This window comes from Grus americana, chromosome 10 (genome assembly GCF_028858705.1).
Source record: "Grus americana isolate bGruAme1 chromosome 10, bGruAme1.mat, whole genome shotgun sequence".
Classification (NCBI taxonomy): Eukaryota; Metazoa; Chordata; class Aves; order Gruiformes; family Gruidae; genus Grus; species Grus americana.
In genome coordinates, this window is record NC_072861.1 from 9,687,911 (window position 1) to 9,702,978 (window position 15,068).

Consider the following 15,068-nt stretch of genomic DNA (forward strand, 5'->3'; position numbering starts at 1 on the left):
TGCTTTTGAAATGTTTCTAAGTATTACAATGAATATGTAATAGTACACATTTTAATAGCTATAATGTAAAAGTGACCAATAAATAAAGGCAAACTTCTTCGCACTGGAAATTAAGTTAAATGTGTACCCCTGTTTAAAGAGAAAAAAGACCAAGCAGGTAACAATGGCAGGAATGACCAGATAATTGCTCAAGTTTCTTAAACAAAACAACAAAATAAACCAAACAAAAAAACCCCCAACAACTATGTACATTCCTGCTATACAACCTTTTTAAAATTTAAATAGAACTTTAAATACGGTGGTTGATTGGTTGGGGTTTGGTTTTCCCCTTTTTTCCTGAAACCAGAGGATTTGTCTCTGGGAGACAGCATTATTTAATTTGCTATTTATTGGGCTTCATTAGTAAAATACTTAAGTCCTGGATTGCAAAGAAACTGCTCCTTGGAGAAAGCTTAGAGAAAACTCCTGTTATAGGAAATTAAATCAACATTGTCCATTAATCATACTGCATGTCAACCCCCAGACCTCTCTTGATTGTTCTTGGTGAATGTGAGGAACCATTAGATGTGTGAGGTCCTTAAAGGTCTGAGTAAGTCAAAGGGGAAGAGTTTAAAAAAATGCCACCATTAGCACATGAAAGAGACTTCAGAGTGGACAGAAGAAAACATTTGCTGTACAGGGCTAGTTACATTTCTTAATTCCCCCTCCCTCCCCTTTTTTAAAAAATTATTTTCTTCCTTTGTTAAACAACACTCCAGATGTTGTGATCAAAATGTTAACTTAATTTCTCCTGAGGTTTTTTTCATTAACTTTTTTTGGGTCGTGTTACCTCTTGTGATAGTTGTATGGGAAAGGTAATAGTAGGGGCTCTTGGCAAATTCTGTGTTAGCGATAAGTAAATGCATTTCTAAGCTATTATGTTTTCTGGTAGCTTTCCTGCCTTGAGTAACACCTTGGTTATGTATTTGCCATGAAGGCATTATTGCTAACAGAAGCGTTTTTCTATTTTGGGAAAAGATGCAATTGTGGAAAAGCCTATGTTGGTTTTTTTCAGGCTGCCTGGAGTCACACTTTTGTGGCAAATGAAGGGATGGTATGTGGGAAATGGGGAAGAAAACAATCTTGTCTTGGAAGAAGCAGCTCTTGCTGTGAGACTTCTCTTCTAAACTTGTGATTTTCTGCATCTGGTAAAAAAGTTTAGTAGAAATAAGTTTTGCATAAAAAGACTATTTTGACATTTACACTCACTTTCACAGTGTTTTTACCATTATCACAGATGAATATTGTGCCCTGACTCAAGCTGGTTATTGTTAGAAAAAAATCCCTGTTTCTGCACGTGTTTGTAGAAGCTGGGACAGGGAAATACATTCTTGATCCCGTTTGGTACATCAGTTAAAGACATGAGATTTCTGCCTCTTGTGTGCATCCAGTTGTGCATGCTGTGGCTCATTGTACAACTGACACATTTGTATATTCAGACGAAGGTGGAGACATAAAATATTGTATGCAAATACATCTTGAAAGTGTGGTCTGTTTATCAGATCCCAGGGCTTTTAAAAAGACAGTTGAACCAGAGATGTTTAGAAGCAGTAGGGTAGGACGGTGTATATGGGGGAAGAGGCAGATGGGTAGATGTTGCACTACTGTGCCTTGTCTCCATTTACCCATGAGTTCCCCACTTCCTCCTTTGTATATTTAAGATGCAGGGAGGGATGTGCTCGCAGCCTGTTGCCTAGCTTTGTTGTGTCTGTATTTGCATGTGTATATAGAAACTGTTGGGAGAAGAATAGGGTATCTTCTGGCTTCTTGATCCTCTCTGTCTTAGTCTAGTCCACTACTTCTCCATCAGAAGCATGCCTCTTAGTATGTTAGTCCTTTGTATTAATTTTTATTTTCATGGTAATTGTTAACGTCAGCCTAACCTAGCCTTTTTTCTCTATTCATGTATTTTGGTCGCCTTCTTACTGCTTCTCACCTGCCTTTATCAAATTTCTCTTAGTTTCCCATCAGTCCTTGTTGCCTCAGTGACAACTACTTGCCGTGGAAAACCCATAGCTCCCTAACAGTTATTTGTGCTGGAAAACTTTGCTCAGGGGTGGCTAGGATGTATTAAGTCTTTGTATGTTATCCAAGCAGAGTAGAGGTATGCATGGACTGTGATTGGAAGAGCCCTGTCACATATGCAGTGATATCATCCCTCCCCTTCAGAAATGACAGCCAGATTATGCTTCCAGTCAACCCAATAAAACACCTGAAGAAAAGCACCAAAGCACAGTCAGGTTGTAGGACAGAAAAGCGAATTGCTTAGCGTGATTCAGAGTGCAGGCACGAGTCCGTGGTACTCTGGCTGGCCCAGCAGTGCCTACGCTTCCCTCTTTGCTCGAGCCTCCCTGTTGGAAGATCTGCCTCCGAAGGTTCATCTTCCCCCTTGTTGAAGCCAGGAGTCATCTCCCCTGGTGGACCCCAGAGCCTGTGTTGTCCCTTGTGCCCCCGTGCAAGGCTGCTGAAGCGCGCTACCTGGAGCGGTGTGACAAAAATCCACTTTAGGCAGTTATTCAAATTTCCACTTTTATTTGTTATTTCTGCTAATAACACATGCTGCATTCTTTCAGCACTTTATAATCATTCCAACGAGTTTCACAGGTGGATGAGTGTTCACTGCCCTATCTTACAAACTGGGTACCTGAAACATAAGGAAGAGAAAGGCCATTTTCATGGAGCTGCTCGAGTACTGATGGTTTAAACTGAGTGTGATGTGATATCCCTGAAATCAGTGATACAACTGAGCTGTAAATTTCCAGATTTCCAGCTTTGCATTCAGTCTATTAGATAACAGCTCCCCCTTGAGGGAAACTTCTTTTATTAATAAATTCATAACACGGCTATTCTGTCATCGCAGTTTTTGTGTGGATAGATTTGAGGTTCACAATTTCACCAGGCTGCATAAGGTGAAACAGACTCGTGGTGGCTGTGTTGTGTCCTAACCAGCTGGCCACAGCTGGGAACAGTGAGGTGGTTCTGCCAGTGGCTTGCTCCATCACCCTGGGATGTCACTTAGTTCTCAGTTCATCAAAGTGGAACTCTGAGCACAATAAAGTAGCAAAAGCTGGCACTTTTGGAAGAAAACACCTCACATTCCTTGTGTACCTGTCTGTGCTAATTTGTGCTGCTCCTCTCTGTGCTTGCGTTAACACTTGAGTGGTTGCACAGCCCTGAATGAAAAAGAACTTGGCAAATGAAGGCAGTGGCAGGAGTGAGTGGCTGAAGGGTGAGGGGAGGCAGGCTGGCTTCTTTCAGTAGCAGTGTTGGCTAATGCTGGTTTAAAATGCTCATCAAACTGCAGGCTCAACTTAGCATTTGTAAAACTGAATTAATGATGGGAAACCCTTTTAATTGTGCAAAGGAAGATATCTAGCTAAGAGTTAAGTAGCCGTGTGTTTATTTTACTTAAGTAATCAGTCAGTCAGACTGCTTTCCATTTTCTAAGTGTTGTATAAACTTCATATGCAGAGGAATTACATCAAGATAATTTTGTTCTCCCTTTTTCAATCAAGATAGTAATATACCTTGGATTTAAATCTTGAATGCATTAGGAAGGATAACAAAAATAACCTTGATTATGAGTAGTGTCCTAGTCTTTTACTATGTACCTTTCAGTTTGCTAATACAATGTTTGACATGTATTCAATGCTTGTTCTTCACAAAACTAAATAAAAAATACAGCAGGTATGGCAAAAGATTTAAATTACAACTGTTAACTGTGGTCAAACATATTGATGACAATAGCATTGCTTCCCATGAGAAGTTATTTTGTTTATAAAAAAAAGTTAAAAAAAATTTGAAGGAAAAGTTTAAGCCAGACCAAATTCCCATCTATATAATTATGAAAATACTTTACACGCATAAAAAGTATTCTTGGAAAAAGGGACACAATCTGTGAAATTCTATTCCAGATTCTGCAAAGTTGTAATTTACTTTTCCATGTTGTTATTGCTGTTCTGTGCTATTCTGAACATCCTTTAAAGTACAGTACTATTTACCTGGAGTAAGTAGGATTTACATTAAAAATGTGTTGTAATCCATTTCCAAGTGGGGGGGAAAATACTCTTTTGTCTTTACAAAACACCACAAAGTATAAAAGAAACAGTAGGTGCTGTGTTGTCAGCCAGAAGAGCAAAAGATTTTCTTTCAGGCTACCCTTCTTGTTTAGATGCTTCTTTGTATGACTGCGAAACAACATTTTTTTAGAAGGGTATTAATGTGCAGAACACAGTTCAGAGAATTACTCTGAGTAAAGGATTTAAGCTCCTGAGAATATTAGGTCCAAATTCAGATTGCACATGTTGACCCCTTTTACACTCACCTACAAGGTCTGTCTATGGTGCTTTCAAGAGTACTCTTCCAGAAATTTGCTCTTAATTAAATAGTCTTCAAATAAACCATTAACATCTATTTAACTAAAAGCAACAACAACATTAATTTGCACAGCTGCTGCCACTAATATAGACTGAGTAATCCTTCTGGTGAATTATCTTAGAAGAATAGAGTCCTGGCCTGGAAAGAGATGAACACAAGATGCCATTGAAATGTGGTTTTAAGTGGAATCAGTGTGGAGATGAAAAGTTAGTATAATTTTTACAGAGAAGCAAGTTCTCCTGGCCTCCTAGATGGGTATTTGTACCAAAGCTCACTGAAAGCATTCAGCAAGGAATATAAGCATGTAGTATATCAGGTGTCATCGCCTGGTGACAAGCTCTCACTTACTGTGTTCTTTTAATAAACTTTCCTGTGCAAATTCCTACCACAAAACTTATTATGAATAGCTCATGCTAGTGTGCCATTGACTATAACAGCGGTGCACATTAGAGCCAAGGACGTTGTAGGGTCCTGGATACTTTTATTATCATTACAAATGGAAATTTTCTTCAGGGCATGTTTTAGAAGTCCGGGATGTGCTGCATGAAAATGTAAAGACTAAAAATAACACCGCTGTGCCAAACCACTAGGGAGGTTGTTCAGCATAATCTAAATGTAATTAAAATGAATACCCTTGCTAAATGTCAAAGATATGCAACCAGTCAGGCTGTAGAGAATGAGGCACCTAAGATAGTGAGGGAAAAGTAACAGACATGTTGATGTATGGAAGGAGATACTGCAATGCATTTCATGGCTGAGGAAACAGAGACCTCATGCCACCACATGTCAGGTGAGATTACCTGCTAAGCTAAGGCATTTGAGTTGAAGTCTTTACAAGTGCTGTTAGCTGTCTTCCCCGCTTCCTGGTTTATTAGCCTTTGTAACTGGAAAATGTTTAGCATTATATGCTGAGTTTTCAATGAATACTTTGCATTAAAAGTAGTGTGCAAAGAGAGCTTGATGCCAGCCTTTTATTTTAAGCTTTTTTTAATGCATCCGGATTTAACTTCAGCAAATGAAGTTTGAGAGTTGTCATATTAGAAGCAGTAAATGTATATCAGACTAACTGGCAGTCTGACAAATGTCAGCTTAGCAAATTCACTATAAAACTTGTCAGCCTTCTAGGTTAACTTGCCCCTCCACCCTCTATTCAACAAATGAGCGCCAAATTTTGAGCTTCATTAAGCAGTTGCTTTATTTATGTTTGCCAAGTGTCTGTATAGTAATACTCCAGTGCTCACACAACTGTGTGTGCTGGCCAGACCATGGACACAGAGCGTAGATTAGGTGTCTGGCTGTCTAGTAGGTGCACCACCACAACCTGGTGTCTGACAAATCAAAGAGAGTGCTGTGTGAGCAGGAGCACACATGGCCCTTGACACCTGCAATAACAGAATGTCCCACTGAAGTTTGGGCCCTAATTACAGATGCAGCTGCATATAAGCTATGTAGTCAGTATTTGCCTTAAGAAAAATACAGTGGTGGTTTCTGCTTGCATATATTTTTGCTTGTTTTCCTGTCATGACTGACTTGTTTTCCATTTAGCAATGTGAATGTGTTTTAGTGCAATTCCTTGTTGCCCTCTGGAGGGGGAGAGCACTAGACTGATAGTTAACTGCCCTACCTGAAACATTGGTATGTTGCAGTCATGCTTGTGACAGCACAATTCCTAAAGCTTGAGATCTAAGAAGAGTCACCAGACCACAGACGGTTTTTGCAATGAAACTGCGCACCTCCTAGAAAGTCACTGTGGTGCAAGTGATGATAGATAGTGTTTTCATTTTGCTGCACAAAAGGGTCAAAATGGCATGGGGAGTCCATGACAGACCAGCAGAAAATGTTGGTTCTGAAAGAAAATTTATTTCATAGCTTCAGGGGAAAGTTTGGGTGCTGTGAACAGATTGCCTTTGTCATTGTGTAAAAATGTGTTGTTTGTAAGGTGATGCTGGATGTCAGGCAGTCAGCGCGTGTGTATGCCAGAGCTTGGTACCTAAACAGATGTTAAACTAAACTTGGTAGAGTGCTTATTGCATTGTGTTTAGACACATTTTCTGGAAAAGTTCCGCATAGCCTGAAGGTCAGGAAATTGTCCGAACTTCCTTCCTCTCTGCAACCCAGAAATGTTGGTCTTCACTGGGGCGATCATCTTTTCAGTCTCTTCTATCTTATGGAAAAGAACCTTTTATAGTACACTACTGTTTTGAGGCGTGGTTGTAGCAGCATTTGTGTGTGTGTGGGGGGCTGCTTTTTTTTTTTTCCTGACCCTCTACTGTAATGTTTGATTCACTGTTTTCTGTCACTCGTGCATGGGTCAGTTGCTGTATGTAAGGGAACCTGTTGTACAGAGTGGCACATCCGATATGGACCACTGCGTGAATTCTCAGCAGACATATCTGTGTTAGTAACTGGGGTAATTAAGGCTCTGCCGGCTCCTTCGGACACTCTTTCCCTCCCCCCTCGCCCTCCCTTTCTTCTTCCAGAGATGGCCTCTCTACATAATTCCATTAAAGTGATTGTGCTCTGAGGGGTGGACTGAGGGGCAGTGCTCTCATCTTTCAAAGCAGGACCAATGAGCTATGTGCTTTCCACTGGGCAGCAACAAAAGAAAAGGTCTCTCAGAAGAAAAGACGAGCACAAAAGATCAAAATTAGGTGTTTGTCCAGGCCTCTGGTATTGCTTTCAAGTTAGCTTTTGAGGGCTCACTTTGAAAACGGTGAGCCAGGCTAGTTAATGTAAGGGTGTCTGCTAGTTTGAGAGTGTGTTGTTAGAATAATATTGGAAGAGAGCTTTTTGCTTCTGCAATTTAACAGTTCTCTAAAGTACAAGAGAAACATAGGGACTGACTGAAAACGTTGCAGGCATAGTAGTAATGTTCTACGCCCGTAAGGAAATTGAGCAAACTTAAAATTCTTGAGATTTGCTTCACTTCTTGTAAAAAGATTAGAGACATTCAGATAGTTCTCCTGTTTCCATCAGGCTAAAGTGCTGTATGCTGGGAATTTAGCCTGCCTCGCTAGACCTCCCCCCCTTTTTTTGTATAAAGCTGCTATTGCTGATGGTGGGCAGTAGGAGAGGTGATGTTTTTACTGCAAGGGGGTGTGAGGTGTTGTTTGTTCTGGGGCCCTCTAAGGGGATAGCACAAAGCTACAAAAGGGATACAGACCCTTTTCAGATTTAGACAAATAAGCGAGAGCCATCCAAAGCCGTGGAAAGCCAGCCGTTTAGCTGGATCAATTCACATATGTCATATGTTCTAGTTTCTACCAAAATAAACTTTTACAATGTTGTACAAAGAACAAATTGCTTAGTTTCTACTTCAGTTATTTGGTTTGCAAAGGAAAACATGGTTACCACAGACAGTCTTTGTTCTATTTAACTCTTTAAAGTTACCTTTAAATTGAAAAAGAACCCATGAGATGTAAAACGTTGGCCATTTGTAACCTCTCAAACTATTTTAATCTGATATTAAAAAGTTGGCATTTAAACTGTGTGATCAATTGAAATTCCAACTCCTTTAAAAATATAAGTAATTAAATATTATCTGAAGCTAGTAATAACACTTAGAAATTACATATCCAGAGCCTCAACAAGATTTTAAAAAACGTAATAGAACAGGATTGCTAAACTGTGTTTATTTGCTTAATCATATGTACTCCAGCAAGGTAAAAGGGCATTTTTTAGAAAAGAGAAATAAAATCCATTACTGAAAATCTGTGAGGGAATACCTATTTTTGAGAGGAACAGTCTTGAATCCCTGTCATCCTCCTACTTTCCAACTTTACGTTACTGTTTGGCTTGATGTGCTTCTCTCTGTCCTTTTTGTCTAGTATATTCGAAATGTATTTGCTTATTTTCCTAATAAGTTTCTGCTGTATTTACATTACTTTGCTTCAAAAGTACATTTTTAAGGATAGTATTTCTTAGGGTCCTTCCTTTCCCACCCTTCCCCCTTAATAATTCCCCTGGACCTCTGTTGCTTGGAGCAGACTTTGGCTAGCCCCAGATTCGATGTCAAAGGCCATGACCTGATGTCAGAGCAGCCCATGCTGCTGGCCTCTTCTTTGAATAATTATCTGGAGTGTATTGTGTTGAAGGGACGGGCTTGGGGGCAGCGCAGTCACCCTGGCAAACCAGACCAATGAGCTATCCAGCCGGACCACTACCCAACAATGGACCTGTAGGTTACACAAAAAATCCAGCAGCACAAAAGATTAAATTAAAAATGGACATTTGGCCACAGAAGTTTTGTTCTTAAAACAACTATTTTTTCAGCCCTCTGAGTGTGGCGTGGTTTTACTACCTTTAATTGAAAGAAATAAAGTATTATTTAAAATTTCGTATGTAAGCTAGAATAAAACTGAAATACTTTTCTTATCCCCTTCCCCAACTGTTAGAATTGCCATATTGGATGTAGCTTAAGAAGGTGTTTCTAGGTTTCTAGTTGCTGAACTCGACTCAGAACATCAAGCCACTGAACTTTTTTGTTTTTTTTTTTTTCTCTAGAAATTCTGTACAATCCTAATTCTTTTAGAAACAAGAACAAAGCCCTCAATACTTTTATTTCTATCAATGTTTTCCTTTTAAAGTGCTGAGAATGGAGATGTTCAAAACAGGTATGAAAGTATGTTCAGTATCCAGACTTAATGAGTCAACAGTAAATGACAGTAAAATGTCCATTTTCTCTGGGCTTCCTTATCTTTTCCTCTCCCCAAAGAGGACTTAAAAAGTCTGAAATCCAGATTGTGGAGTGCTGTCTCTTCTTATCAGGACTGAATGAAAGGCTGCTGGATGCAGGCTTACTGTTCTGGAGGAGTGGAGGGAAAAAAAAAAAGTTCTTTCATGGTCTGACCTTGGATTCTTTCTTAATTTTATCTAGCCCTGACCTGTTGGCTCGGCTCTGGCTCCTTTCAAGGCCTTCAGAGCTTCACAAACATGCAGCAGCTGAAGGAAACAATGACAGGGCTTTTAGGGGTTGCAATATTACACTCTCCTGTAACCTTGGCTAAGTAGCCTGTAAACAGATGCTTTCTATGAAGCATTTGCCAGAAAGCCAAAATTTTGGCTGTGTTGATATCAGCAAACACAGCTCTGTAACACTCCTGATTTAGGACTCTTCATTTTGTATTCCGTATAAGCTTCAGCTGAATGAACGGTTACCCAGAGTGTCTCGTGTGTACGATGTGGTTGTTGAACCTGCTACAGGTTTTATACTTATCTTTAATGATATAAATTTACCTGGAATAGAAGAATTGTATGAAGAAAAATTATCAAAATTGGAATGGGATAAACACAGTTTGGTCTTTTGCAGAAAACTGATTAGAAGATAGTGTTAGAATGTAATCAGGACATAGGCACTTCTGTGTATTCTTTTGAGAAGGCCGGATGGAATTATATCTGGATTAGGATTTCTCATCGGCTATGGTGTTAGTGTTGTGCTGCTTTAAGCTGAGAGGCTTTTAATTATGTAATAGAATGCATTGAGAATGGATTTTTTGTTGCATTGTGAATATGGAAGTGACTTTATTGTTCTTAGTAACTTTTCCTAAAAGTTCAGTCTGTGAAATCTTGGTCATTTAAGAATGAGGTAGTTGCATTAAAAACTACTTCACCAGCTGCAAAATTATTAGAAGCGTATTTTTGTTTTTAGTTGTTTAACTGCTAATACAGGCATTTAATCTTTGATGCCTCTAGTTTTTCCAGCTATGTTCATTGGAAGTGCATGAGGACACCATCTGGCAGTAATGAGGTATAACTCTACCAGATGGAACTAACCCACGGTGGTTGGAGAGGTCTTCCTCTTCCTATGTCACCTTTATCACTAGGAAAATGTCTTCAAAACAGAGGAACTCTTTCTGAGATTTCCCCCCCTCCCTTCCAAACACTGGTAGCTGTTGCAGCAGTCGTGGTAGCAAAACCTAGCTTTTCAGTGGATATATTTCAGACGCCAGTAAGGGTCAACAGAAGCACCATTTATTCTATTGCGGGACACTGCCAGATTGTTTTATATGGTTTTTTGTGTGTTTGTCTCAATGTTTTAGAAGAACTAAGTTTGAGACAGTAGGTCAATGGAATTCTGTGGAATACACCAACATATACTAAAACTATTTCTGGCATGAGAAGGTATCCGCTCTCTAGTTGCTTTTGCCTAACATTGTGTATGTATTTACTAGACCATTTATATTTTCCTAAGCTTTGAAAACTGGGTTCTGTATGTTTAATAAATATATATAATTTGAACATGTTCAAATCTTAAGTTTTGGAAAAGAAAATGGGAAAATCTGAATGACTATTTCTGACCGACAGCTGCTTTGTAGTAGCAACTTCTCCCCTTACTGAAAGAGAAATGGAAGATTTACATAGAAGCAAGGCTGATGGCAGTAGTAAAGAATACTGAATAACTTGGAGCTGGTGCAATAAAATGTGAATGTTCCAATGAACTGTAGAGCAAGAGAACTGCTAATAAAGTCTCAATTTTTGCAGTTTCTCTCGGTTTCTTGTGTCCAGACAGATAAGCAGCGTGGTTCTCCCTCCATGCTGGGAAATGAAATGACTTGTCACAAAACCAGGGTTGGAACATCTGAGTGCCCTGTAGTATTTTTCTTGAAGAATTGTTTTTTACAGCATTAACACTAGTAACTGCTATGAGCTTCCTATTTGCTTTCTGAGAAGCTGAACATAATCTCTAAGATTATATCTCAAGGATGTAGTAAAACAGTAAAATACACAAGTAAATCGTTGTCATCCAAACTCTTACCAGGCTTCAGCTACTGTAATGTTTACTGGTTTTTCCAAGTTACAATCCATGTTTTAAACAATAGTTCTACTTAATTTTTTTGCTCATACTTGCAGTATTTAGCTTTGCCGTAGTTTTACTATAGGGTGTAGAACCTATTCATAGACTCAGAAAACAGAGAAGGCTCTCCCATGTGTCTTGCTGCTGAAAGCCCTATCAGGGTTGAATCTGCAGGGCTCACTGCTGATTTTTATGGGAGAGTGAATGACAGGATATGGGATTCCAGAGGAGTATCACCAGGGAGCAATGACATACCTACAAAAAGCGCCACAGGAAAATGATGCTGATCGTACATAAATTGTAAACCAGTGATTTTTGCGAGAGTATCTGTTTTGATAATTTGAAATCAATATTAGGGATATTTAGCTTTTTCCTACTCTTACTTTATAGAAGTATTATTACTAGAGGTGAAATTTGTGCGTGTGGTTGAACTAGTATTCACATGCTTTTAATACTGACAGGGTTTGGTGATATAAAAAGGGTGTGTGAGGCAGATCCTTTGTACTGTGTGAAGCTTTGCCAGCTTATCACATCCAGCCTATAATGTCTTTTAAAAGACAGTCTCTGTGTACTCCAGAGGCACTCTTGTAATAAAATTTATTAACTAGTTCTAGCACATTTATATCAACATCAGTGCCAGCCTCTTGATTTGTACAGTGTAGTTTTTGTGTCCTTTCCACCAGCTGATTTAAGTAATAACAATAAAAATGCCTATTAAAAAGCTGTAGGCTTTAGTGCAGCAGCACTAAAAAAACTAAACGAAAACAAACCACATTCAACAGAAACTAACATTAAAGAATTCAGCCAGTTGCTCAATAGGCTACAGAATTGTTCCTCTTCACCTTACGGCTGGGAGCAAGCCTTCAACCACTACACAAATGCTGGCAATTGCAAGAGGATTAATTGAAATGACTCAGTGTTACCAGGCTGTTCAGAGAAATTTTGAAAATGCAGAGTTGAAATCTTGATGGGAGGTTTTTTTACTTAAACTGAATTTATGTGTTGAATGGGCTGAGTAAATCACTGCACCTAATTTGCTTCTGAATAGCAGTGATCTGTGGAAAGATGCGTTGCTCTTGGGTCTGTTATGAGCATGACTGATGGCCTCAATACTCACTTCCCTGATTTCTGAGCCTCTTGAGCCTCCTGTTGCTGTATAATGTGCATGCATGGCATACACTAAATTTGAGACTGTCAGCCCCCCAGGTGGCCATGCTATCCCCAATCTTTTATCAATGATTTATGGGTAAACTGTTCAGGGTACCTATGCTGGTTAAAGATAAGAAAGCTCCTGCAGTCTGTTTTCTCTCTAAGGATATGTCTGGCTTTCAATGTTTGATCCAGCTGATGAACAGATGAAAGTGTTTATGCCAAGTTTGTACTGGGATTGCCATTGAGGAGTAAATCACATCATAAACCCGCAAACGAAACTAACAATTGTTAAAAATATTCTAAACAGAGGCTACTTCAGACAAAATAATATTTCCCACCACTTCCTAAAACAAATAGTGTGCAAGTGTCTGTTGGAACTGGAGGCAGATCTTTGGCTATTGGTTATCTTGTTTTGCATATGGTGACGCTATGATCAACACGGAACAGCATCTCAGCAAGTACTTTGCATTGGTCTTTGCTAATGGTATACATGTAATCTGTGAAGCAAGTTTCACATCAATTTCTTTCGTTGCTCAGTACGCTGTCTTTTAAATTCTTTTATATTCTCCTTTTTAGATTACTATAACATTTAGGCTTTTCTAGGCCACTACATAATGCAGCCTTTATCAGTTGCTGTTTCAATTACAGACAGCAGATGGTTTTTCAACCATAGAAGCAGTAATGTGTGAGTGCTTAAAAATTCTGACATCGCTTTGGGGTTGAACTAGTTTTGCTACCAGTCAAACCATGATGTCCTGAAGTGGGAATAACCTGGGTTTTTAGATGGCAGAGACTAGTTAAGAGACTTTATTTTTAAACAGGTTCTTCTATAGAAAAACAGTTCTTTTTGAAACTTCCTGCATTACACAAGAGTAAGATGAATGGTGTTCAACATTGTGCTTTTTCTAAATGTAGAGCGTTAAAGAAACTTTAAAAAAAAAAATCTGGTTTTCTCAGATATTTGAATTTTTTTTTGGTGGGAGTTAGTTTTTTTGCCTTTCTTCCACATTCCATTATTCTTCTTCTCCTCCCCAATCGAGTGTTAATGAGGAATTCAGGGTGGGTTTTTTTTTTTTTTGAAAACTTTTTAAAAAAAAAAAAAAGGCAATGAGGATAAACAGACCTCACAGGCTCTTCATTCAGCTCAGCAGGGCACTAGACCTTAGCTATTCTTCATTTCACAGTGAAGATGATCAGTTCTGGGTGACCACTTTCAAAGGGCACAGAGTTTTTGAAGGTGCTTGGCAGGATGATAAATTGTGGTGTCTGTCATCCCGTGTCTTGCGGAAATGCAGCAGGGGTCTCTTCTGCAGCAACTTGTAAAGAAAAAGATAGACTGTGACACTTGGCCGGCTGGATGCCGCCTGTTTACGTGGAATCTGTTCAAGGGTCTGCTAAATAGTACCTGAATTCAAGTTTTGTCTAAGAATGGATGGGAGAATTGATTATTAGAACAAAGCACAATCCCAATGAGATCTTAAAGATGTCTCGATGGCCCCTCTTTTGAATTTTGACTTTATTTTTGAATATTTCATTTATGTGCTAAATATATGTATTCCTACCAGAAGTTAAGAAGCCTGGGAAGGTACATATTTCTGCTTTTCTGAGATACATGCTGTAATTCACTCAATAAGTTGCTATAACTTGATTTTGGTGTATTCAAATCACTTGGTATTTTTAAAGTGCAGTTACCCTTTTAGTTGGACTCACTGTTTTTAAATGCACCTTTCCTTCACATGTCTTTCGGTTTTTTTACAAATTTTTAAGAGAATGCAATGATCTGTATATAATATCTTACTATCTTTCTGAATTTTCAATATTAAAATTCCATATTTTCTTTTTATCACATACTTAAGGTTATTCTTTGTGTTTGTGTCCATCTCCTTTTCTCTGATTAATGTGTTGGCTAGAACAACTGACGTCCTCTGTTGTTAAAGTGATATCGTAAACTTTAAAAAAACCCCCAAACTTCAAATGAGAATTTTACTGTAGTTTAAAAAACAAAACCTCATTTTTTACTTTTTTTTAATTTATATTGTTTACTCATTATGTGAAAGTCTTATTTGAAAAATAGGAATGGGCTCCTCTTGCCAATTCTACCATTAGTGTTAAACACATCAAAGAAATACTTTAATCCACATTTAAGAGCCCCTTTTTCTTTATACCTATATTTAGTTTTTGGTAAAATAGTCTTTGAAAAATAAAAATATATAGAGATGTAAACTCTACCTAGCGATATCTCATTTAAAGCACAAAAAGATTGTCTATTTCAAAATAAATATGAAAAGATTTTACAAAATGCATTATGGTGAATTACTACGCCATCTTTGTGGAACCACCAAGTCAAGTTGTTAAGATTGTATTGCTGGTGCAGAGACTGCAGAGGGAGCTAACGATCTGATGTAAACAAAAGTCCTATTTGTGGTGAAGAAATGTCAGGGATTTCTGTTCCTGTTTATTTCCTGAGAGAGGCCATGTCAAATCTCAGCTAAAATGAGAAAGAGGAGAGCTTATTTTGAGAAGGGATAATATTATGGTATTTTAGGGCAAGGAAAAAAGAAATAAACAAGATCAGTACAGTTGCATAACATCTGTCTAGACCTTCTGAAAAATCTTAATAGAAAGAAATAGGTTCATGACAAGAGAAGAGAAACATGTCCTAATATCTACATCAGTACTGCGCTGAAGTGTAGCTGAACCCAGAAGA

General features: G+C 38.5%; 1 protein-coding gene across 1 annotated transcript in view; it reads left to right on the plus strand.

Annotated features, from left to right (window-relative positions):
* PRTG (protogenin) overlaps positions 1–15,068 on the plus strand; it is an 88,877-nt gene that overhangs the window by 60,035 nt on the left and 13,774 nt on the right. The gene's annotated exons all lie outside the window — the stretch shown is intronic.